Raw genomic sequence first — 25600 nt, forward strand, 5'->3', positions numbered from 1 at the left:
GCCTCCAGCCTACTCCCCGCCTCCTCAGGACGCCGCGGGCGTGGGCAGCGGGTTACTCTTTGCCCGCAGTGAGGCCCCTTCGCGCCACCCATGGCTACACGGGGCCTCTTCCACTTCCCTAGCGGTGACAGAAGCCAGAGAGACAGCGGTTGGGTGTGGGGCGGTTGAGGAAGGAGGGACGCACAGGCTGTGTCACAAACTGGGACCGACTCACGGAGGCAGTGTTGAAGCGACAGCTCCTCCACCTGTGGGCGGTCGCGCCCGGGGCTGGGCTCCGTTAAGGATGTAGAGACCGGGGGGTTGGGCAGTCACCGAGGGAGCCCGGGGCAGGACTCCAGGGTCTGCGGAGTGCCGGTGGGCTCCGAGGCTCGCCCGGGGTCCCGCACGCGGGAGGAGAAGCTCAGGCCCAGGCACCCTACTCCTGTGGGTTGTGTGCCTGCCTGCCTGCCTGCTCTTCCCCTGTGGTGGTCTCTCCTGGAGGCCCGGGGAGAGGGCCGCGCACGCGCACAGGTGTGGCGCTCCCTCCCTCCGCTGCTTTGGCCGGGCTTTTTGTGGATGTGCGCCGGGGGCCGCCGCGGCCAGCCGGCGGGAACCCAGCTTCCAGGGCTCTCCTGGGAGAAGAAAGGGCGCTGGGGGAGGGGCCGAGGTGCCTGCCGGCGTAGATGGAGGCCTCCGGTGGGGTGTGGCGGCTGGGCATCCCCTCGGCTTGCTGTCCTGGGACAACCAGGCCCTCTGTCTCCGGGCCCGGGGGCAGGCAGTGGGACGGTCACCCCTGTGCCAAGGACCCCGAGGTGCCACGGAGCCGCACTGCATTGGCAGGAGAAAGCCGCCCGAGGCCGTTTGGAGGCCTGCGCCGGCAGGCAGCCCTGGGCTCGTGTTTTGGGGGCGGGGTAGTGGGCGCGGCGAAGGTCTGCGGGTTGACCGCTTGCGCTTGGGGGGAAAAAAGGGGCTATAGAAGGGGCTGTGGAGTCAGAATGGGCCGAGGCGCCTGGCGTGAGGCCGTGTCTGTCAGGCTGTAGATTCCGCGGCGGCCCGGACCCCATCCTCCCACTAACCACCCCCCCTCCCCGCCCAGCCCCGCTGGCCAGGGGTCCTGTGGCAGGGTTGGCGGCTGCAGAGGATCCTGGGGCATGGCGGCCGCAAAAGGAGTGGCGGGCAAAAGCCTAGAGCACCCGGTATTCCCAGGCGGTCTCCCATCCAAGTACTAACCAGGCCCGACCCTGCTTAGCTTCCGAGATCAGACGAGATCCGGCGCGTGCAGGGTGGTATGGCCGTAGACGCTGGGACCAAGCTCCCTGCGCCCCAAGAGATGTTGCCAGGCCTGCGTGGTGAGCGGACGCCAGGTTGTTGGGCCGGTCCGCTGGCGAGCCTCTCCCCGCCTGAGGGCTTCAGCAGCGCCACGCCTCCCGCCTGCTCCCCGCCTCCTCAGGACGCCGCGGGCGTGGGCAGCGGGTTACTCTTTGCTCGCAGTGAGGCCCCTTCGCGCCACCCGTGGCTCCACGGGGCCTCTGCCACTTCCCTGGTGGTGACAGAAGCCAGAGAGACAGCGGTTGGGTGTGGGGCGGGTGAGGAAGGAGGGACGCACAGGCTGTGTCACGGACTGGGACCGACACACGGAGGCAGTGTTGAAGCCACAGCTCCTCAACCTGCTGGCGGTCGCGCCCGGGGCTCGGCTCCCTTAAGGATGTAGAGCCCGGGGGGTTGGGCACTCACCCTGGGACCCCGGGGCAGGCCTCCAGGGTCTGCGGAGTGCCGGTGGGGTCCGAGGCTCGCCCGGGTCCCGCACGCGGGAGGAGAGGCTCAGGCCCAGGCACCCTACTCCTGTGGGTTTTGTGCCTGCCTGCCTGCCTGCTCTTCCCCTGTGGTGGTCTCTCCTGGAGGCCCGGGGAGAGGGCCGCGAACGCACACAGGTGTGGCGCTCCCTCCCTCCGCTGCTTTGGCTGGGCTGTTTTGTGGCTGTGCGCCGGGGACCTTCGCGGCCGCCCTGCGGGAACCGAGCGCTCAGGGCTCTCCTGGGAGAAGGAAAAGCGCTGGGGGAGGGGTCGTGTTGCCTGCCGATGAAGACGAAGGCCTCTGGTGGGGTGGGGCGGCTGGGAGACCACTCGGCTTGCCGAACTGGGACCACCAGTCCCTCTGTCTCCGGGCCCGGGTGCAGGCAGTGGAACGGTCACCCCTGTGCCAAGGACCCCGAGGTGCCAGGGAGCCGCACTGCATTAGCAGGAGAAAGCCGCCCGAGGCCGTTTGGATGCCTGCGCCGGCAGGCAGCCCTGGGTCGTGCTTTGGGGGCGGGGTAGTGGGCGCGGCGAAGGTCTGCGGGTTGACCGCTTGCGCTTGCGGGGAAATAAGAGGCTATAGAAGGGGCTGTGGGAGGCAGACCAGGCCGAGGCGCTGGCGTGAGGCCTGGTCTGCGAGGCTGTAAGTCTCCTTGGAGGACCGGTCCCCACCCTCCCACTAACCACCCCCCCCACCCTGCCCAGCCCCGCTGGCCAGGGGTCCTGTGGCTGGGTTGGCGGCTGCAGAGGGTCCATGAGCATGGCGGCCACCAAAAAAGTGGCGGGCAAAAGCCTAGAGCACCCGGTATTCCCAGGCGGTCTCCCATCCAAGTACTAACCAGGCCCGACCCTGCTTAGCTTCCGAGATCAGACGAGATCCGGCGCGTGCAGGGTGGTATGGCCGTAGACGCTCGGACCGGGCTCCCGGCGCCCCAAGAGCTGTTGCCCGGCCTGTGTGGTGAACCCGCGCCAGTTTGTTGGGCCGGTCCGGCGGCGAGCCTCTCCCCGCCTGCGAGCTTCAGCAGCTCCGCTCCTCCAGCCTACTCCGCGCCTCCTCAGGACGCCGCGGGCGTGGGCAGCGGGTTACTCTCTGCCCGCAGTGAGGCCCCTTCGCGCCACCCGTGGCTCCACGGGGCCTCTTCCACTTCCCTAGCGGTGACAGAAGCCAGAGAGACAGCGGTTGGGTGTGGGGCGGGTGAGGAAGGAGGGACGCACAGGCTGTGTCACGGACTGGGACCGACTCACTGAGGCAGTGTTGAAGCGACAGCTCCTACAACTGCGGGCGGTCGCGCCCGGGGCTGGGCTCCGTTAAGGATGTAGAGACCGGGGGGTTGGGCAGTCACCGTGGGAGCCCGGGGCAGGCCTCCAGGGTCTGCGGAGTGCCGGTGGGCTCCGAGGCTCGCCCGGGGTCCCGCACGCGGGAGGAGAGGCTCAGGCCCAGGCACCCTACTCCTGTGGGTTGTGTGCCTGCCTGCCTGCCTGCTCTTCCCCTGTGGTGGTCTCTCCTGGAGGCCCGGGGAGAGGGCCGCGCACGCGCACAGGTGTGGCGCTCCCTCCCTCCGCTGCTTTGGCCGGGCTTTTTGTGGCTGTGCGCCGGGGGCCGCCGCGGCCAGCCGGCGGGAACCCAGCTTCCAGGGCTCTCCTGGGAGAAGAAAGGGCGCTGGGGGAGGGGCCGCGGTGCCTGCCACCGGAGACGGATGCCTCCGGTGGGGTGTGGCGGCTGGGCATCCCCTCGGCTAGCTGTCCTGGGACAACCAGGCCCTCTGTCTCCGGGCCCGGGGGCAGGCAGTGGGACGGTCACCCCTGTGCCAAGGGCCCCGAGGTGCCACGGAGCCGCACTGCCTTGGCAGGAGAAAGCCTCCCGGGGCGGTTTGGAGACCTGCGCCGGCAGGCAGCCCTGGGTCGTGTTTGGGGGCGGGGTAGTGGGCGCGGCGAAGGTCTGAGGGTTGACCGCTTGCGCTTCCGGGGAAAAAAGAGGCTATAGAAGGGGCTGTGGGAGGCAGACCGGGCCGAGGCGCTTGCGTGACGCCTGGTCTGCGAGGCTGTAAGTCTCCTTGGAGGACCGGTCCCCACCCTCCCACTAACCACCCCCCCTCCCCGCCCAGCCCCGCTGGCCAGGGGTCCTGTGGCAGGGTTGGCGGCTGCAGAGGGTCCAGGGGCATGGCGGCCGCAAAAGGAGTGGCGGGCAAAAGCCTAGAGCACCCGGTATTCCCAGGCGGTCTCCCATCCAAGTACTGACCAGGCCCGACCCTGCTTAGCTTCCGAGATCAGACGAGATTCGGCGCGTGCAGGGTGGTATGGCCGTAGACGCTCGGACCAAGCTCCCGGTCCCCCAAGAGCTGTTGCCCGGCCTGTGTGGTGAACGCGCGCCAGGTTGTTGGGCCGGTCCGGCGGCGAGCCTCTCCCCGCCTGCGGGCTTCAGCAGCGCCGCGCCTCCAGCCTACTCCCCGCCTCCTCAGGACGCCGCGGGCGTGGGCAGCGGGTTACTCTTTGCCCGCAGTGAGGCCCCTTCGCGCCACCCGTGGCTCCACGGGGCCTCTTCCACTTCCCTAGCGGTGACAGAAGCCAGAGAGACAGCGGTTGGGTGTGGGGCGGGTGAGGAAGGAGGGACGCACAGCCTGTGTCACGGACTGGGACCGACGCACGGAGGCAGTGTTGAAGCGACAGCTCCTCCACCTGCGGGCAGTCGCGCCCGGGGCTGGGCTCCGTTAAGGATGTAGAGACCGGGGGGTTGGGCAGTCACCGTGGGAGCCTGGGGCAGGTCCAGGGTCTGCGGAGTGCCGGTGGGCTCCGAGGCTTGCCCGGGGTCCCGCACGCGGGAGGAGAAGCTCAGGCCCAGGCACCCTACTCCTGTGGGTTGTGTGCCTGCCTGCCTGCCTGCTCTTCCCCTGTGGTGGTCTCTCCTGGAGGCCCAGGGAGAGGGCCGCGAACGCGCACAGTTGTGGCGCTCCCTCCCTCCGCTGCTTTGGCCAGGCTTTTTGTGGCTGTGCGCCGGGGGCCGCCGCGGCCGGCCGGCGGGAACCGAGCTTCCAGGGCTCTCCTGGGAGAAGAAAGGGCGCTGGGGGAGGGGCCGCGGTGCCTGCCAGGGGAGACGGAGGCCTCCGGTTTTGGGGCGGCTGGGCATCCCCTCGGCTTGCTGACCTGGGACAACCAGGCCCTCTGTCTCCGGGCCCGGGTGCAGGCAGTGGGACGGTCACCCCTGTGCCAAGGGCCCCGAGGTGCCAGGAAGCCGCACTGCCTTGGCAGGAGAAAGCCTCCCGGGGCGGTTTGGAGACCTGCGCCGGCAGGCAGCCCTGGGCTCGTGTTTTGGGGGCGGGGTAGTGGGCTCAGCGAAGGTCTGCGGGTTGACAGCTTGCGCTTGCGGGGAAAAAAGAGGCTATAGAAGGGGCTGTGGGGGCAAACCGGGCCGAGGCGCCTGGCGTGAGGCCGGGTCTGCGAGGCTGTAAGTCTCGGCGGCAGCCCGGACCCCACCCTGCCTCTAACCACCCCCCCACCCCGCCCAGCCCCGCTGGCCAGGGGTCCTGTGGCGGGGTTGGCGGCTGCAGAGGGTCCAGGGGCATGGCGGCCGCAAAAGGAGTGGCGGGCAAAAGCCTAGAGCACCCGGTATTCCCAGGCGGTCTCCCATCCAAGTACTAACCAGGCCCGACCCTGCTTAGCTTCCGAGATCAGACGAGATCAGGCGCGTGCAGGGTGGTATGGCCGTAGACGCTCGGACCAAGCTCCCGGTCCCCCAAGAGCTGTTGCCAGACCTGCGTGGTGAGCGGGCGCCAGGTTGTAGGGCCGGTCCGGCGGCGAGCCTCTCCCCGCCTGCGGGCTTCAGCAGCGCCGCGCCTCCCGCCTGCTCCCCGCCTCCTCAGGACGCACGGGCGTCGGCAGCGGGTTACTCTTTGCTCGCAGTGAGGCCCCTTCGCGCCACCCGTGGCTCCACGGGGCCTCTGCCACTTCCCTGGTGGTGACAGAAGCCAGAGAGACAGCGGTTGGGTGTGGGGCGGGTGAGGAAGGAGGGACGCACAGGCTGTGTCACGGACTGGGACCGATGCACGGAGGCAGTGTGAAGAGACAGCTCCTCCACCGGCGGGCGGTCGCGCCCGGGGCTGGGCTCCCTTAAGGATGTAGAGCCCGGGGGGTTGGGCACTCACCCTGGGACCCCGGGGCAGGCCTCCAGGGTCTGCGGAGTGCCGGTGGGGTCCGAGGCTCGCCCGGGTCCCGCACGAGGGAGGAGAGGCTCAAGCCTAGGCACCCTACTCCTGTGGGTTGTGTGCCTGCCTGCCTGCCTGCACTTCCCCTGTGGTGGTCTCTCCTGGAGGCCCGGGAAGAGGGCCGCGCACGCGCACAGGTGTGGTGCTCCCTCCCTCCGCTGCTTTGGCCGAGCTGTTTTGTGGCTGTGCGCAGGGGACCTTCGCGGAAGCCCGGCGGGAACCGAGTGCTCAGGGCTCTCCTGCGAGAAGGAAAAGCACTGGGGGAGGGGTCGTGGTGCCTGCCGGTGGAGACGAAGGCCTCTGGTGGGGTGGGGCGGCTGGGAGACCACTCGGCTTGCCGAACTGGGACCACCAGTCCCTCTGTCTCCGGGCCCGGGTGCAGGCAGTGGGACGGTCACCCCTGTGCCAAGGACCCCGAGGTGCCACGGAGCCGCACTGCATTGGCAGGAGAAAGCCGCCCGAGGCCGTTTGGATGCCTGCGCCGGCAGGCAGCCCTGGGTCGTGCTTTGGGGGCGGGTTAGTGGACGTGGCGAAGGTCTGCGGGTTGACCGCTTGCGCTTGTGGGGAAATAAGAGGCTATAGAAGGGGCTGTGGGAGGCAGACCGGGCCGAGGCGCTGGCGTGAGGCCTGGTCTGCGAGGCTGTAAGTCTCCTTGGAGGACCGGTCCCCACCCTCCCACTAACCACCCCCCCCACCCAGCCCAGCCCCGCTGGCCAGGGGTCCTGTGGCTGGGTTGGCGGCTGCAGAGGGTCCAGGGGCATGGCGGCCGCAAAAGGAGTGGCGGGCAAAAGCCTAGAGCACCCGGTATTCCCAGGCGGTCTCCCATCCAATTACTGACCAGGCCCGACACTGCTTAGCTTCCGAGATCAGACGAGATCCGGCGAGTGCAGGGTGGTATGGCCGTAGACGCGCGGACCGGGCTCCCGGCGCCCCAAGAGCTGTTGCCAGGCCTGCGTGGTGAGCGCGCGCCAGGTTGTTGGGCCGGTCCCGCGGCGAGCCTCTCCCCGCCTGCTGGCATCAGCAGCGCCGCGCCTCCAGCCTACTCCCCGCCTCCTCAGGACGCCGCGGGCGTGGGCAGCGGGTTACTCTCTGCCCGCAGTGAGGCCCCTTCGCGCCACCCGTGGCTCCACGGGGCCTCTTCCACTTCCCTAGCGGTGACAGAAGCCAGAGAGACAGCGGTTGGTTGTGGGGCGGGTGAGGAAGGAGGGACGCACAGCCTGTGTCACGGACTGGGACCGACGCACGGAGGCAGTGTTGAAGCGACAGCTCCTCCACCTGCGGGCAGTCGCGCCCGGGGCTGGGCTCCGTTAAGGATGTAGAGACCGGGGGGTTGGGCAGTCACCGTGGGAGCCTGGGGCAGGTCCAGGGTCTGCGGAGTGCCGGTGGGCTCCGAGGCTTGCCCGGGGTCCCGCACGCGGGAGGAGAAGTTCAGGCCCAGGCACCCTACTCCTGTGGGTTGTGTGCCTGCCTGCCTGCCTGCTCTTCCCCTGTGGTGGTCTCTCCTGGAGGCCCGGGGAGAGGGCCGCGAACGCGCACAGTTGTGGCGCTCCCTCCCTCCGCTGCTTTGGCCAGGCTTTTTGTGGCTGTGCGCCGGGGGCCGCCGCGGCCGGCCGGCGGGAACCGAGCTTCCAGGGCTCTCCTGGGAGAAGAAAGGGCGCTGGGGGAGGGGCCGCGGTGCCTGCCAGGGGAGACGGAGGCCTCCGGTTTTAGGGCGGCTGGGCATCCCCTCGGCTTGCTGACCTGGGACAACCAGGCCCTCTGTCTCCGGGCCCAGGTGCAGGCAGTGGGACGGACACCCCTGTGCCAAGGGCCCCGAGGTGCCAGGAAGCCGCACTGCCTTGGCAGGAGAAAGCCTCCCGGGGCGGTTTGGAGACCTGCGCCGGCAGGCAGCCCTGGGCTCGTGTTTTGGGGGCGGGGTAGTGGGCTCAGCGAAGGTCTGCGGGTTGACAGCTTGCGCTTGCGGGGAAAAAAGAGGCTATAGAAGGGGCTGTGGGGGCAAACCGGGCCGAGGCGCCTGGCGTGAGGCCGGGTCTGCGAGGCTGTAAGTCTCGGCGGCAGCCCGGACCCCACCCTGCCTCTAACCACCCCCCCCACCCCGCCCAGCCCCGCTGGCCAGGGGTCCTGTGGCGGGGTTGGCGGCTGCAGAGGGTCCAGGGGCATGGCGGCCGCAAAAGGAGTGGCGGGCAAAAGCCTAGAGCACCCGGTATTCCCAGGCGGTCTCCCATCCAAGTACTGACCAGGCCCGACACTGCTTAGCTTCCGAGATCAGACGAGATCCGGCGCGTGCAGGGTGGTATGGCCGTAGACGCTCGGACCAAGCTCCCGGTCCCCCAAGAGCTGTTGCCAGACCTGCGTGGTGAGCGGGCGCCAGGTTGTAGGGCCGGTCCGGCGGCGAGCCTCTCCCCGCCTGCGGGCTTCAGCAGCGCCGCGCCTCCCGCCTGCTCCCCGCCTCCTCAGGACGCACGGGCGTCGGCAGCGGGTTACTCTTTGCTCGCAGTGAGGCCCCTTCGCGCCACCCGTGGCTCCACGGGGCCTCTGCCACTTCCCTGGTGGTGACAGAAGCCAGAGAGACAGCGGTTGGGTGTGGGGCGGGTGAGGAAGGAGAAACGCACAGGCTGTGTCACGGACTGGGACCGATGCACGGAGGCAGTGTGAAGAGACAGCTCCTCCACCGGCGGGCGGTCGCGCCCGGGGCTGGGCTCCCTTAAGGATGTAGAGCCCGGGGGGTTGGGCACTCACCCTGGGACCCCGGGGCAGGCCTCCAGGGTCTGCGGAGTGCCGGTGGGGTCCGAGGCTCGCCCGGGTCCCGCACGCGGGAGGAGAGGCTCAAGCCTAGGCACCCTACTCCTGTGGGTTGTGTGCCTGCCTGCCTGCCTGCACTTCCCCTGTGGTGGTCTCTCCTGGAGGCCCGGGAAGAGGGCCGCGCACGCGCACAGGTGTGGTGCTCCCTCCCTCCGCTGCTTTGGCCGAGCTGTTTTGTGGCTGTGCGCCGGGGACCTTCGCGGCCGCCCAGCGGGAACCGAGCGCTCAGGGCTCTCCTGCGAGAAGGAAAAGCACTGGGGGAGGGGTCGTGGTGCCTGCCGGTGGAGACGAAGGCCTCTGGTGGGGTGGGGCGGCTGGGAGACCACTCGGCTTGCCGAACTGGGACCACCAGTCCCTCTGTCTCCGGGCCCGGGTGCAGGCAGTGGGACGGTCACCCCTGTGCCAAGGACCCCGAGGTGCCACGGAGCCGCACTGCATTGGCAGGAGAAAGCCGCCCGAGGCCGTTTGGATGCCTGCGCCGGCAGGCAGCCCTGGGTCGTGCTTTGGGGGCGGGGTAGTGGACGTGGCGAAGGTCTGCGGGTTGACCGCTTGCGCTTGTGGGGAAATAAGAGGCTATAGAAGGGGCTGTGGGAGGCAGACCGGGCCGAGGCGCTGGCGTGAGGCCTGGTCTGCGAGGCTGTAAGTCTCCTTGGAGGACCGGTCCCCACCCTCCCACTAACCACCCCCCCCACCCAGCCCAGCCCCGCTGGCCAGGGGTCCTGTGGCTGGGTTGGCGGCTGCAGAGGGTCCAGGGGCATGGCGGCCGCAAAAGGAGTGGCGGGCAAAAGCCTAGAGCACCCGGTATTCCCAGGCGGTCTCCCATCCAAGTACTGACCAGGCCCGACACTGCTTAGCTTCCGAGATCAGACGAGATCCGGCGAGTGCAGGGTGGTATGGCCGTAGACGCGCGGACCGGGCTCCCGGCGCCCCAAGAGCTGTTGCCAGGCCTGCGTGGTGAGCGCGCGCCAGGTTGTTGGGCCGGTCCCGCGGCGAGCCTCTCCCCGCCTGCGGGTATCAGCAGCGCCGCGCCTCCAGCCTACTCCCCGCCTCCTCAGGACGCCGCGGGCGTGGGCAGCGGGTTACTCTCTGCCCGCAGTGAGGCCCCTTCGCGCCACCCGTGGCTCCACGGGGCCTCTTCCACTTCCCTAGCGGTGACAGAAGCCAGAGAGACAGCGGTTGGGTGTGGGGCGGGTGAGGAAGGAGGGACGCACAGGCTGTGTCACGGACTGGGACCGACTCACGGAGGCAGTGTTGAAGCGACAGCTCCTACAACTGCGGGCGGTCGCGCCCGGGGCTGGGCTCCGTTAAGGATGTAGAGACCGGGGGGTTGGGCAGTCACCGTGGGAGCCCGGGGCAGGCCTCCAGGGTCTGCGGAGTGCCGGTGGGCTCCGAGGCTCGCCCGGGGTCCCGCACGCGGGAGGAGAAGCTCAGGCCCAGGCACCCTACTCCTGTGGGTTGTGTGCCTGCCTGCCTGCCTGCTCTTCCCCTGTGGTGGTCTCTCCTGGAGGCCCGGGGAGAGGGCCGCGCACGCGCACAGGTGTGGCGCTCCCTCCCTCCGCTGCTTTGGCCGGGCTTTTTGTGGCTGTGCGCCGGGGGCCGCCGCGGCCAGCCGGCGGGAACCCAGCTTCCAGGGCTCTCCTGGGAGAAGAAAGGGCGCTGGGGGAGGGGCCGCGGTGCCTGCCACCGGAGACGGATGCCTCCGGTGGGGTGTGGCGGCTGGGCATCCCCTCGGCTAGCTGTCCTGGGACAACCAGGCCCTCTGTCTCCGGGCCAGGGGGCAGGCAGTGGGACGGTCACCCCTGTGCCAAGGGCCCCGAGGTGCCACGGAGCCGCACTGCCTTGGCAGGAGAAAGCCTCCCGGGGCGGTTTGGAGACCTATGCCGGCAGGCAGCCCTGGGTCGTGTTTGGGGGCGGGGTAGTGGGCGCGGCGAAGGTCTGCGGGTTGACCGCTTGCGCTTGCGGGGAAAAAAGAGGCTATAGAAGGGGCTGTGGGAGGCAGACCGGGCCGAGGCGCTTGCGTGACGCCTGGTCTGCGAGGCTGTATGTCTCCTTGGAGGACCGGTCCCCACCCTCCCACTAACCACCCCCCCTCCCCGCCCAGCCCCGCTGGCCAGGGGTCCTGTGGCAGGGTTGGCGGCTGCAGAGGGTCCAGGGGCATGGCGGCCGCAAAAGGAGTGGCGGGCAAAAGCCTAGAGCACCCGGTATTCCCAGGCGGTCTCCCATCCAAGTACTAACCAGGCCCGACCCTGCTTAGCTTCCGAGATCAGACGAGATTCGGCGCGTGCAGGGTGGTATGGCCGTAGACGCTGGGACCAAGCTCCCGGTCCCCCAAGAGCTGTTGCCCGGCCTGTGTGGTGAACGCGCGCCAGGTTGTTGGGCCGGTCCCGCGGCGAGCCTCTCCCCGCCTGCGGGCATCAGCAGCGCCGCGCCTCCCGCCTGCTCCCCGCCTCCTCAGGACGCCGCGGGCGTGGGCAGCGGGTTACTCTTTGCCCACGTGAGGCCCCTTCGCGCCACCCTTGGCTCAACGGGGCCTCTTCCACTTCCCTAGCGGTGACGGAAGCCAGAGAGACAGCGGTTGGGTGTGGGGCGGGTGAGGAAGGAGGGACGCACAGGCTGTGTCAGGGACTGGGACAGACGCACGGAGGCAGTGTTGAAGCGACAGCTCCTCCACCTGCGGGCGGTCGCGCCCGGGGCTGGGCTCCGTTAAGGATGTAGAGACCGGGGGGTTGGGCAGTCACCGTGGGAGCCCGGGGCAGGGCTCCAGGGTCTGCGGAGTACCGGTGGGCTCCGAGGCTCGCCCGGGGTCCCGCACGCGGGAGGAGAAGCTCAGGCCCAGGCACCCTACTCCTGTGGGTTGTGTGCCTGCCTGCCTGCCTGCTCTTCCCCTGTGGTGGTCTCTCCTGGAGGCCGGGGAGAGGGCCGCGCACGCGCACAGGTGTGGCGCTCCCTCCCTCCGCTGCTTTGGCCGGGCTTTTTGTGGCTGTGCGCCGGGGGCCGCCGCGGCCAGCCGGCGGGAACCCAGCTTCCAGGGCTCTCCTGGGAAAAGAAAGGGCGCTGGGGGAGGGGCCGCGGTGCCTGCCAGCGGAGACGGAGGCGTCCGGTGGGGTGTGGCGGCTGGGCATCCCCTCGGCTTGCTGTCCTGGGACAACAAGGCCCTCTGTCTCCGGGCCCGGGTGCAGGCAGGGGACGGTCACCCCTGTGCCAAGGACCTCGAGGTGCCACGGAGCCGCACTGCATTGGCAGGAGAATGCCGCGCGAGGCCGTTTGGAGGCCTGCGCCGGCAGGCAGCCCTGGGCTCGTGTTTTGGGGGCGGGGTAGTGGGCGCGGCGAAGGTCTGAGGGTTGACCGCTTGCGCTTGCGGGGAAAAAAGAGGCTATAGAAGGGGCTGTGGAGGCAGAATGGGCCGAGGCGCCTGGCGTGAGGCCGTGTCTGTCAGGCTGTAGATTCCGCAGCGGCCCGGACCCCACCCTCCCACTAACCACCCCGCCTCCCCGCCCAGCCCCGCTGGCCAGGGGTCCTGTGGCAGGTTTGGCGGCTGCAGAGGATCCTGGGGCATGGCGGCCGCAAAAGGAGTGGCGGGCAAAAGCCTAGAGCACCCGGTATTCCCAGGCGGTCTCCCATCCAAGTAATAACTAGGCCCGACCCTGCTTAGCTTCCGAGATCAGACGAGATCCGGCGCGTGCAGGGTGGTATGGCCGTAGACGCTGGGACCAAGCTCCCGGCGCCCCAAGTGCTGTTGCCAGGCCTGCGTGGTGAGCGGGCGCCAGGTTGTTGGGCCGGTCCGGTGGCGAGCCTCTCCCCGCCTGCGGGCTTCAGCAGCGCCGAGCCTCCCGCCTGCTCCCCGCCTCCTCAGGACGCCGCGGGCGTGGGCAGCGGGTTACTCTTTGCTCGCAGTGAGGCCCCTTCGCGCCACCCGTGGCTCCACGGGGCCTCTGCCACTTCCCTGGCAGTGACAGAAGCCAGAGAGACAGCGGTTGGGTGTGGGGCGGGTGAGGAAGGAGGGACGCACAGGCTGTGTCACGGACTGGGACCGACGCACGGAGGCAGTGTTGAAGCCACAGCTCCTCCACCTGCGGGCGGTCGCGCCCGGGGCTGGGCTCCCTTAAAGATGTAGAGCCCGGGGGTTGGGCAGTCGCCGTGGGACACCGGGGCAGGCCTCCAGGGTCTGCAGAGTGCCGGTGGGGTCCGAGGCTCGCCCGGGGTCCCGCACGCGGGAGGAGAGGCTCAGGCCCAGGCACCCTACTCCTGTGGGTTGTGTGCCTGCCTGCCTGCCTGCTCTTCCCCTGTGGTGGTCTCTCCTGGAGGCCAGGGGAGAGGGCCCCGCACGTGCACATGTGTGGCGCTCTCTCCCTCCGCTGCTTTGGTTGGGGTGTTTTGTGGCTGTGCGCCGGGGGCCGAGCGCGCAGGGCTCTCCTGGGAGAAGTAAGTGCGCTGGGGGAGGGGCCGTGGTGCCTGCCGGCGGACACGGAGGCCTCCGGTGGGGTGTGGCGGCTGGGCATCCCCTCGGCTTGCTGTCCTGGGACAACAAGGCCCTCTGTCTCCGGGCCCGGTTGCAGGCAGTGGGACGGTCACCCCTGTGCCAAGGACCCAGGTGCCACGGAGCCGCACTGCATTGGCAGGAGAAAGCCGCCCGAGGCGGTTTGGAGACCTGCGCCGGCAGGCAGCCCTGGGCTCGTGTTTGGGGGCGGGGTAGTGGGCGCGGCGAAGGTCTGCGGGTTGACCGCTTGCGCTTGCGGGGAAAAAAGAGGCTATAGAAGGGGCTGTGGGGGCAAACCGGGCCGAGGCGCCTGGCGTGAGGCCGGGTCTGCGAGGCTGTAGGTCTCGGCGGCGGCCCGGACCCCACCCTGCCTCTAACCACCTCCCCCACCCCGCCCAGCCCCGCTGGCCAGGGGTCTTGTGGCGGGGTTGGCGGCTGCAAAGGGTCCAGGGGCATGGCGGCCGCAAATGGAGTGGCGGGCAAAAGCCTAGAGCACCCGGTATTCCCAGGCGGTCTCCCATCCAAGTACTAACCAGGCCCGACCCTGCTTAGCTTCCGAGATCAGACGAGATCCGGCGCGTGCAGGGTGGTATGGCCGTAGACGCTCGGACCAAGCTCCCGGTCCCCCAAGAGCTGTTGCCAGGCCTGCGTGGTGAGCGGGCGCCAGGTTGTAGGGCCGGTCCGGCGGCGAGCCTCTCCCCGCCTGCGGGCTTCAGCAGCGCCGCGCCTCCCGCCTGCTCCCCGCCTCGTCTGGACGACTCGGGCGTGGACAGCGGGTTACTCTTTGCCGCAGTGAGGCCCCTTCGCGCCACCCGTGGCTCCACGAGGCCTCTGCCACTTCCCTGGCGGTGACAGAAGCCAGAGAGACAGCGGTTGGGTGTGGGGCGGGTGAGGAAGGAGGGACGCACGGGCTGTGTCACGGACTGGGACCGACACACGGAGGCAGTGTTAAAGCCACAGCTCCTCCACCTGCGGGCTGTCGCGCCCGGGGCTGGGCTCCCTTAAGGATGTAGAGCCCGGGGGGTTGGGCACTCACCGTGGGACCCCGTGGCTGGCCTCCAGGGTCTGCGGAGTGCCGGTGGGGTCCGAGGCTCGCCCGGGTCCCGCACGCGGGAGGAGAGGCTCAAGCCTAGGCACCCTACTCCTGTGGGTTGTGTGCCTGCCTGCCTGCCTGCTCTTCCCCTGTGGTGGTCTCTCCTGGAGGCCCGGGGAGAGGGCCGCGCACGCGCACAGGTGTGGTGCTCCCTCCCACCGCTGCTTTGGCCGGGCTGTTTTGTGGCTGTGCGCCGGGGGCCGCCGCGGCCGCCCGGCGGGAACCGAGCTTCCAGGGCTCTCCTGGGAGAAGAAAGGGTGCTGGGGGAGGGGCCGCGGTGCCTGCCGGCGGAGACAGAGGTCTCCGGTGGGGTGTGGCGGCTGGGCATCCCCTCGGCTTGCTGTCCTGGGACAACCAGGCCCTCTGTCTCCGGGCCCGGGGGCAGGCAGTGGGACGGTCACCCCTGTGCCAAGGACCCCGAGGTGCCACAAAGCCGCACTGCATTAGCAGGAAAAAGCCGCCCGAGGCCGTTTGGAGGCTTGCGCCGGCAGGCAGCCCTGAGCTCGTGCTTTCGGGGCGGGGTAGTGGGTGCGGCGAAGGTCTGCGGGTTGACCGCTTGCGCTTGCGGGGGAAAAAAGAGGCTATAGTAGGGGCTGTGGGGGCAGAATGTGCCGAGGCGCCTGGCGTGAGGCCGTGTCTGCGAGGCTGTAGGTCTCCGTGACGGCCCGTACCCCAGCCTCCCACTAACCACCCCGACCACCCGCCCAACCCCGCTGGCCAGAACTCCTGTCGCGGGGTTGGCGGCTGCAGAGGGTCCAGGAGCATGGCGGCCGCAAAAGGAGTGGCGGGCAAAAGCCTAGAGCACCCGGTATTCCCAGGCGGTCTCCCATCCAAGTACTAACCAGGCCCGACCCTGCTTAGCTTCCGAGATCAGACGAGATCCGGCGCGTGCAGGGTGGTATGGCCGTAGACGCTCGGACCGGGCTCCCGGCGCCCCAAGAGCTGTTGCCCGGCCTGTGTGGTGAACGCGCGCCAGGTTGTTGGGCCGGTCCGGCGGCGAGCCTCTCCCCGCCGGCGGGCTTCAGCAGCGCCGCGCCTCCAGCCTACTCCCCGCCTCCTCAGGACGCCGCGGGCGTGGGCAGCGGGTTACTCTTTGCCCACAGTGAGGCCCCTTCGCTCCACCCGTGGCTCCACGGGGCCTCTTCCACTTCCCTAGCGGTGACGGAAGCCAGAGAGACAGCGGTTGGGTGTGGGGCGGGTGAGGAAGGAGGGACGCACAGGCTGTGTCAGGGACTGGGACAGACGCACGGAGGCAGTGTTGAAGCGACAGCTCCTCCACCTGCGGGCGATCGCGCCCGGGGCTGGGCTCCGTTAAGGATGTAGAGACCGGGGGGTTGGGCAGTCACCGTGGGAGCCCGGGGCATGGCTCCAGGGTCTGCGGAGTACCGGTGGGCTCCGAGGCTCGCCCGGGGTCCCGCACGCGGGAGGAGAAGCTCAGGCCCAGGCACCCTACTCCTGTGGGTTGTGTGCCTGCCTGCCTGCCTGCTCTTCCCCTGTGGTGGTCTCTCCTGGAGGCCCGGGGAGAGGGCCGCGCACGCGCACAGGTGTGGCGCTCCCTCCCTCCGCTGCTTTGGCCGGGCTTTTTGTGGCTGTGCGCCGGGGGCCGCCGCGGCCAGCCGGCGGGAACCCAGCTTCCAGGGCTCTCCTGGGAAAAGAAAGGGCGCTGGGGGAGGGGCCGCGGTGCCTGCCGGCGGAGACGGAGGCCTCCGGTGGGGTGTGGCGGCTGGGCATCCCCTCGGCTTGCTGACCTGGGACAACCAGGCCCTCTGTCTCCGGGCCCGGGTGCAGGCAGTGGGACGGTCACCCCTGTGCCAAGGGCCCCGAGGTGCCAGGAAGCCGCACTGCCTTGGCAGGAGAAAGCCTCCCGGGGCGGTTTGGAGACCTGCACCGGCAGGCAGCCCTGGGCTCGTGTTTTGGGGGCGGGGTAGTGGGCGTGGCGAAGGTCTGCGGGTTGACAGCTTGCGCTTGTGGGGAAATAAGAGGCTATAGAAGGGGCTGTGGGAGGCAGACCGGGCCGAGGCGCTGGCGTGAGGCCTGGTCTGCGAGGCTGTAAGTCTCCTTGGAGGACCGGTCCCCACCCTCCCACTAACCACCCCCCCCACCCTGCCCAGCCCCGCTGGCCAGGGGTCCTGTGGCTGGGTTGGCGGCTGCAGAGGGTCCAGGGGCATGGCGGCCGCAAAAGGATTGGCGGGCAAAAGCCTAGAGCACCCGGTATTCCCAGGCGGTCTCCCATCCAAGTACTGACCAGGCCCGACACTGCTTAGCTTCCGAGATCAGACGAGATCCGGCGAGTGCAGGGTGGTATGGCCGTAGACGCGCGGACCGGGCTCCCGGCGCCCCAAGAGCTGTTGCCAGGCCTGCGTGGTGAGCGCGCGCCAGGTTGTTGGGCCGGTCCCGCGGCGAGCCTCTCCCCGCCTGCGGGCATCAGCAGCGCCGCGCCTCCCGCCTGCTCCCCGCCTCCTCAGGACCCCGCGGGCGTGGGCAGCGGGTTACTCTTTGCCCACGTGAGTCCCCTTCGCGCCACCCTTGGCTCAACGGGGCCTCTTCCACTTCCCTAGCGGTGACGGAAGCCAGAGAGACAGCGGTTGGGTGTGGGGCGGGTGAGGAAGGAGGGACGCACAGGCTGTGTCAGGGACTGGGACAGACGCACGGAGGCAGTGTTGAAGCGACAGCTCCTCCACCTGCGGGCGGTCGCGCCCGGGGCTGGGCTCCGTTAAGGATGTAGAGACCGGGGGGTTGGGCAGTCACCGTGGGAGCCCGGGGCAGGGCTCCAGGGTCTGCGGAGTACCGGTGGGCTCCGAGGCTCGCCCGGGGTCCCGCACGCGGGAGGAGAAGCTCAGGCCCAGGCACCCTACTCCTGTGGGCTGTGTGCCTGCCTGCCTGCCTGCTCTTCCCCTGTGGTGGTCTCTCCTGGAGGCCCGGGGAGAGGGCCGCGCACGCGCACAGGTGTGGCGCTCCCTCCCTCCGCTGCTTTGGCCGGGCTTTTTGTGGCTGTGCGCCGGGGGCCGCCGCGGCCAGCCGGCGGGAACCCAGCTTCCAGGGCTCTCCTGGGAAAAGAAAGGGCGCTGGGGGAGGGGCCGCGGTGCCTGCCGGCGGAGACGGAGGCCTCCGGTGGGGTGTGGCGGCTGGGCATCCCCTCGGCTTGCTGTCCTGGGACAACCAGGCCCTCTGTCTCCGGGCCCGGGTGCAGGCAGGGGACGGTCACCCCTGTGCCAAGGACCCCGAGGTGCCACGGAGCCGCACTGCATTGGCAGGAAAATGCCGCGCGAGGCCGTTTGGAGGCCTGCGCCGGCAGGCAGCCCTGGGCTCGTGTTTTGGGGGCGGGGTAGTGGGCGCGGCGAAGGTCTGAGGGTTGACCGCTTGCGCTTGCGGGGAAAAAAGAGGCTATAGAAGGGGCTGTGGAGGCAGAATGGGCCGAGGCGCCTGGCGTGAGGCCGTGTCTGTCAGGCTGTAGATTCCGCGGCGGCCCGGACCCCACCCTCCCACTAACCACCCCGCCTCCCCGCCCAGCCCCGCTGGCCAGGGGTCCTGTGGCAGGTTTGGCGGCTGCAGAGGATCCTGGGGCATGGCGGCCGCAAAAGGAGTGGCGGGCAAAAGCCTAGAGCACCCGGTATTCCCAGGCGGTCTCCCATCCAAGTAATAACTAGGCCCGACCCTGCTTAGCTTCCGAGATCAGACGAGATCCGGCGCGTGCAGGGTGGTATGGCCGTAGACGCTGGGACCAAGCTCCCGGCGCCCCAAGTGCTGTTGCCAGGCCTGCGTGGTGAGCGGGCGCCAGGTTGTTGGGCCGGTCCGGTGGCGAGCCTCTCCCCGCCTGCGGGCTTCAGCAGCGCCGAGCCTCCCGCCTGCTCCCCGCCTCCTCAGGACGCCGCGGGCGTGGGCAGCGGGTTACTCTTTGCTCGCAGTGAGGCCCCTTCGCGCCAACCGTGGCTCCACGGGGCCTCTGCCACTTCCCTGGTGGTGACAGAAGCCAGAGAGACAGCGGTTGGGTGTGGGGCGGGTGAGGAAGGAGGGACGCACAGGCTGTGTCACGGACTGGGACCGACGCACGGAGGCAGTGTTGAAGCCACAGCTCCTCCACCTGCGGGCGGTCGCGCCCGGGGCTGGGCTGCCTTAAAGATGTAGAGCCCGGGGGTTGGGCAGTCGCCGTGGGACACTGGGGCAGGCCTCCAGGGTCTGCAGAGTGCCGGTGGGGTCCGAGGCTCGCCCGGGGTCCCGCACGCGGGAGGAGAGGCTCAGGCCCAGGCACCCTACTCCTGTGGGTTGTGTGCCTGCCTGCCTGCCTGCTCTTCCCCTGTGGTGGTCTCTCCTGGAGGCCAGGGGAGAGGGCCCCGCACGTGCACATGTGTGGCGCTCTCTCCCTCCGCTGCTTTGGTTGGGGTGTTTTGTGGCTGTGCGCCGGGGGCCGAGCGCGCAGGGCTCTCCTGGGAGAAGGAAGTGCGCTGGGGGAGGGGCCGTGGTGCCTGCCGGCGGACACGGAGGCCTCCGGTGGGGTGTGGCGGCTGGGCATCCCCTCGGCTTGCTGTCCTGGGACAACAAGGCCCTCTGTCTCCGGGCCCGGTTGCAGGCAGTGGGACGGTCACCCCTGTGCCAAGGACCCAGGTGCCACGGAGCCGCACTGCATTGGCAGGAGAAAGCCGCCCGAGGCGGTTTGGAGACCTGCGCCCGCAGGCAGCCCTGGGCTCGTGTTTGGGGGCGGGGTAGTGGGCGCGGCGAAGGTCTGCGGGTTGACCGCTTGCGCTTGCGGGGAAAAAAGAGGCTATAGAAGGGGCTGTGGGGGCAAACCGGGCCGAGGCGCCTGGCGTGAGGCCGGGTCTGCGAGGCTGTAGGTCTCGGCGGCGGCCCGGACCCCACCCTGCCTCTAACCACCCCCCCCACCCCGCCCAGCCCCGCTGGCCAGGGGTCTTGTGGCGGGGTTGGCGGCTGCAAAGGGTCCAGGGGCATGGCGGCCGCAAAAGGAGTGGCGGGCAAAAGCCTAGAGCACCCGGTATTCCCAGGCGGTCTCCCATCCAAGTACTAACCAGGCCCGACCCTGCTTAGCTTCCGAGATCAGACGAGATCCGGCGCGTGCAGGGTGGTATGGCCGTAGACGCTCGGACCAAGCTCCCGGTCCCCCAAGAGCTGTTGCCAGGCCTGCGTGGTGAGCGGGCGCCAGGTTGTAGGGCCGGTCCGGCGGCGAGCCTCTCCCCGCCTGCGGGCATCAGCAGCGCCGCGCCTCCCGCCTGCTCCCCGCCTCGTCTGGACGACTCGGGCGTGGGCAGCGGGTTACTCTTTGCCGCAGTGAGGCCCCTTCGCACCACCCGTGGCTCCACGAGGCCTCTGCCACTTCCCTGGCGGTGACAGAAGCCAGAGAGACAGCGGTTGGGTGTGGGGCGGGTGAGGAAGGAGGGACGCACGGGCTGTGTCACGGACTGGGACCGACACACGGAGGCAGTGTTAAAGCCACAGCTCCTCCACCTGCGGGCTGTCGCGCCCGGGGCTGGGCTCCCTTAAGGATGTAGAGCCCGGGGGGTTGGGCACTCACCGTGGGACCCCGTGGCTGGCCTCCAGGGTCTGCGGAGTGCCGGTGGGGTCCGAGGCTCGCCCGGGTCCCGCACGCGGGAGGAGAGGCTCAAGCCTAGGCACCCTACTCCTGTGGGTTGTGTGCCTGCCTGCCTGCCTGCTCTTCCCCTGTGGTGGTCTCTCCTGGAGGCCCGGGGAGAGGGCCGCGCACGCGCACAGGTGTGGTGCTCCCTCCCACCGCTGCTTTGGCCGGGCTGTTTTGTGGCTGTGCGCCGGGGGCCGCCGCGGCCGCCCGGCGGGAACCGAGCTTCCAGGGCTCTCCTGGGAGAAGAAAGGGTGCTGGGGGAGGGGCCGCGGTGCCTGCCGGCGGAGACAGAGGTCTCCGGTGGGGTGTGGCGGCTGGGCATCCCCTCGGCTTGCTGTCCTGGGACAACCAGGCCCTCTGTCTCCGGGCCCGGGGGCAGGCAGTGGGACGGTCACCCCTGTGCCAAGGACCCCGAGGTGCCACAAAGCCGCACTGCATTAGCAGGAAAAAGCCGCCCGAGGCCGTTTGGAGGCTTGCGCCGGCAGGCAGCCCTGAGCTCGTGCTTTCGGGGCGGGGTAGTGGGCGCGGCGAAGGTCTGCGGGTTGACCGCTTGCGCTTGCGGGGGAAAAAAGAGGCTATAGAAGGGGCTGTGGGGGCAGAATGTGCCGAGGCGCCTGGCGTGAGGCCGTGTCTGCGAGGCTGTAGGTCTCCGTGACGGCCCGTACCCCAGCCTCCCACTAACCACCCCGACCACCCCGCCCAACCCCGCTGGCCAGAAGTCCTGTCGCGGGGTTGGCGGCTGCAGAGGGTCCAGGAGCATGGCGGCCGCAAAAGGAGTGGCGGGCAAAAGCCTAGAGCACCCGGTATTCCCAGGCGGTCTCCCATCCAAGTACTAACCAGGCCCGACCCTGCTTAGCTTCCGAGATCAGACGAGATCCGGCGCGTGCAGGGTGGTATGGCCGTAGACGCTCGGACCGGGCTCCCGGCGCCCCAAGAGCTGTTGCCCGGCCTGTGTGGTGAACGCGCGCCAGGTTGTTGGGCCGGTCCGGCGGCGAGCCTCTCCCCGCCGGCGGGCTTCAGCAGCGCCGCGCCTCCAGCCTACTCCCCGCCTCCTCAGGACGCCGCGGGCGTGGGCAGCGGGTTACTCTTTGCCCACAGTGAGGCCCCTTCGCTCCACCCGTGGCTCCACGGGGCCTCTTCCACTTCCCTAGCGGTGACGGAAGCCAGAGAGACAGCGGTTGGGTGTGGGGCGGGTGAGGAAGGAGGGACGCACAGGCTGTGTCAGGGACTGGGACAGACGCACGGAGGCAGTGTTGAAGCGACAGCTCCTCCACCTGCGGGCGGTCGCGCCCGGGGCTGGGCTCCGTTAAGGATGTAGAGACCGGGGGGTTGGGCAGTCACCGTGGGAGCCCGGGGCAGGGCTCCAGGGTCTGCGGAGTACCGGTGGGCTCCGAGGCTCGCCCGGGGTCCCGCACGCGGGAGGAGAAGCTCAGGCCCAGGCACCCTACTCCTGTGGGTTGTGTGCCTGCCTGCCTGCCTGCTCTTCCCCTGTGGTGGTCTCTCCTGGAGGCCCGGGGAGAGGGCCGCGCACGCGCACAGGTGTGGCGCTCCCTCCCTCCGCTGCTTTGGCCGGGCTTTTTGTGGCTGTGCGCCGGGGGCCGCCGCGGCCAGCCGGCGGGAACCCAGCTTCCAGGGCTCTCCTGGGAAAAGAAAGGGCGCTGGGGGAGGGGCCGCGGTGCCTGCCGGCGGAGACGGAGGCCTCCGGTGGGGTGTGGCGGCTGGGCATCCCCTCGGCTTGCTGTCCTGGGACAACCAGGCCCTCTGTCTCCGGGCCCGGGTGCAGGCAGGGGACGGTCACCCCTGTGCCAAGGACCCCGAGGTGCCACGGAGCCGCACTGCATTGGCAGGAGAATGCCGCGCGAGGCCGTTTGGAGGCCTGCGCCGGCAGGCAGCCCTGGGCTCGTGTTTTGGGGGCGGGGTAGTGGGCGCGGCGAAGGTCTGAGGGTTGACCGCTTGCGCTTGCGGGGAAAAAAGAGGCTATAGAAGGGGCTGTGGAGGCAGAATGGGCCGAGGCGCCTGGCGTGAGGCCGTGTCTGTCAGGCTGTAGATTCCGCGGCGGCCCGGACCCCACCCTCCCACTAACCACCCCGCCTCCCCGCCCAGCCCCGCTGGCCAGGGGTCCTGTGGCAGGTTTGGCGGCTGCAGAGGATCCTGGGGCATGGCGGCCGCAAAAGGAGTGGCGGGCAAAAGCCTAGAGCACCCGGTATTCCCAGGCGGTCTCCCATCCAAGTAATAACTAGGCCCGACCCTGCTTAGCTTCCGAGATCAGACGAGATCCGGCGCGTGCAGGGTGGTATGGCCGTAGACGCTGGGACCAAGCTCCCGGCGCCCCAAGTGCTGTTGCCAGGCCTGCGTGGTGAGCGGGCGCCAGGTTGTTGGGCCGGTCCGGTGGCGAGCCTCTCCCCGCCTGCGGGCTTCAGCAGCGCCGAGCCTCCCGCCTGCTCCCCGCCTCCTCAGGACGCCGCGGGCGTGGGCAGCGGGTTACTCTTTGCTCGCAGTGAGGCCCCTTCGCGCCACCCGTGGCTCCACGGGGCCTCTGCCACTTCCCTGGTGGTGACAGAAGCCAGAGAGACAGCGGTTGGGTGTGGGGCGGGTGAGGAAGGAGGGACGCACAGGCTGTGTCACGGACTGGGACCGACGCACGGAGGCAGTGTTGAAGCCACAGCTCCTCCACCTGCGGGCGGTCGCGCCCGGGGCTGGGCTGCCTTAAAGATGTAGAGCCCGGGGGTTGGGCAGTCGCCGTGGGACACTGGGGCAGGCCTCCAGGGTCTGCAGAGTGCCGGTGGGGTCCGAGGCTCGCCCGGGGTCCCGCACGCGGGAGGAGAGGCTCAGGCCCAGGCACCCTACTCCTGTGGGTTGTGTGCCTGCCTGCCTGCCTGCTCTTCCCCTGTGGTGGTCTCTCCTGGAGGCCAGGGGAGAGGGCCCCGCACGTGCACATGTGTGGCGCTCTCTCCCTCCGCTGCTTTGGTTGGGGTGTTTTGTGGCTGTGCGCCGGGGGCCGAGCGCGCAGGGCTCTCCTGGGAGAAGGAAGTGCGCTGGGGGAGGGGCCGTGGTGCCTGCCGGCGGACACGGAGGCCTCCGGTGGGGTGTGGCGGCTGGGCATCCCCTCGGCTTGCTGTCCTGGGACAACAAGGCCCTCTGTCTCCGGGCCCGGTTGCAGGCAGTGGGACGGTCACCCCTGTGCCAAGGACCCAGGTGCCACGGAGCCGCACTGCATTGGCAGGAGAAAGCCGCCCGAGGCGGTTTGGAGACCTGCGCCGGCAGGCAGCCCTGGGCTCGTGTTTGGGGGCGGGGTAGTGGGCGCGGCGAAGGTCTGCGGGTTGACCGCTTGCGCTTGCGGGGAAAAAAGAGGCTATAGAAGGGGCTGTGGGGGCAAACCGGGCCGAGGCGCCTGGCGTGAGGCCGGGTCTGCGAGGCTGTAGGTCTCGGCGGCGGCCCGGACCCCACCCTGCCTCTAACCACCCCCCCCACCCCGCCCAGCCCCGCTGGCCAGGGGTCTTGTGGCGGGGTTGGCGGCTGCAAAGGGTCCAGGGGCATGGCGGCCGCAAAAGGAGTGGCGGGCAAAAGCCTAGAGCACCCGGTATTCCCAGGCGGTCTCCCATCCAAGTACTAACCAGGCCCGACCCTGCTTAGCTTCCGAGATCAGACGAGATCCGGCGCGTGCAGGGTGGTATGGCCGTAGACGCTCGGACCAAGCTCCCGGTCCCCCAAGAGCTGTTGCCAGGCCTGCGTGGTGAGCGGGCGCCAGGTTGTAGGGCCGGTCCGGCGGCGAGCCTCTCCCCGCCTGCGGGCTTCAGCAGCGCCGCGCCTCCCGCCTGCTCCCCGCCTCGTCTGGACGACTCGGGCGTGGGCAGCGGGTTACTCTTTGCCGCAGTGAGGCCCCTTCGCGCCACCCGTGGCTCCACGAGGCCTCTGCCACTTCCCTGGCGGTGACAGAAGCCAGAGAGACAGCGGTTGGGTGTGGGGCGGGTGAGGAAGGAGGGACGCACGGGCTGTGTCACGGACTGGGACCGACACACGGAGGCAGTGTTAAAGCCACAGCTCCTCCACCTGCGGGCGGTCGCGCCCGGGGTTGGGCTCCGTTAAGTATGTAGAGCCTGGGGGGTTGGGCAGTCACCGTGGGACCCCGGGGCAGGCCTCCAGGGTCTGCGGGGTGCCGGTGGGGTTTGAGCCTCGCCCGGGGTCCCGCACGCGGGAGGAGAGGCTCAGGCCCAGGCATCCTACTCCTGTGGGTTGTGTGCCTGCCTGCTATTCCCGTGTGGTGGTCTCTCCTGGAGCCCCGGGGCGCGGGCCACGCGCGCTCTCAGGTGTGGCATTTCCTCCCTCAGCTGGTTTGTCCGGGCTCTTTTGTGGCTGTGCGCCTGGGGCCGCCGCGGCCGGCCAGCTGGAACCCAGAGCGCAGGGCTCTCAAAGAAGTAATGGCGCTGGGGGAGGGGCCGCAATGCCTACCTGCGGAGAGGGAATCCTTTGGTGGGGTGGGGCGGCTGGGCGTCCTCTCGGCCTGCGGTCCGGGAACACCCGGTGCCTCTGCCTCTGCAGGCAATGGGAAGGTCAACCCTGTGCAAAGGACCCCGAGGTTCCACGGAGCCGCACTGCCTTGGCTGGAGAAAGCCGCCCGTGGCCGGTTGGAGGCCAGCGCCGGCAGGCAGCCTTGGGCTTTTGCTTTGGGGGCGGCATAGAGGGTGCAGCGAAGGGATGCCGGGAGACCGCATTCGCTTGCGGGAGGGAAGAGGACTAAGAAGGGGCTGTGGAGGCAAATCGGGCTGAGGCGCCTGGCATGAGGCGGGGGGCTACAATGCCATTGGTCCAGGCGGCGGCCCCGACACCACCCTCCCACTAACCACTCCCCCCACCCCGCCCAGCTCCAGTGGCCAGGGGTCCTGCAGCGGGTTTGGCGGCTGCAGAGGGTCCAGGGGCATGGCGGCCGAAAAGGAGTGGCGACAAAAGCCTACAGCACCCGGTATTGTCAGGCGGTCTCACATCCAAGTACTAACCAGGCTTGACCCTGCTTAGCTTGCGAGATCAGACGAGATCGGGCGCGTTCAGGATGGTATGGCCGTAGACGCTGGGACCGGGCTCCCAGCACCCGAATAGCAGCCTCCCAGTGCGTGGTGAGCGCACGCCAGGTTGTTGGGCCGCAACGGCGGTGAGCCTCTCCCCGCTAGCCGGCTCCAGCAGTACCGCACGCTCCCACCTGCTCCCCGCCTCTTCTGGATGCCGCGGGCGTGGGCATCGGGTTACTCCTTTCCTGCAGTGAGGCCTCTTTGCGCCACCCGTGCCTCCACGGGGCCTCTGCCACTTCCCTGGCGGTGACAGAAGCCAGAGAGACGGGGGTTGGAAGTTGGGGGGGAGGAAGTAGGGATGCACAGGATGGGTCACGGACTGGGACAGACACACGGGGGCTGTGTTGAAGTGGCAGCTCTTCCACCGGAGGGCGGTCGCGCCCGGGGCTTGGGTCCGTTAAGGAAGCAGTGCCCGGGGGGTGGGCAGTCACCGTGGGACTTTGGGGCAGGCCTCCAGTGTCTGCAGAGTGCCGTTGGGGTCCGAGCCCCGCCCGGAGTCCTGCACGAGGGAGGAGAGGCTCAGGCCCATGCACTCTCCTCTTGTGGGTTGTATGCCTTCCTGCCTGACTGCTTTTCTTCTGTAGAGGTCTCACCTGGAGCCCCGGGG

This window comes from Rhinolophus hipposideros (genome assembly GCF_964194185.1).
Source record: "Rhinolophus hipposideros genome assembly, chromosome: 5".
In the NCBI taxonomy this organism is placed as follows: Eukaryota; Metazoa; Chordata; class Mammalia; order Chiroptera; family Rhinolophidae; genus Rhinolophus; species Rhinolophus hipposideros.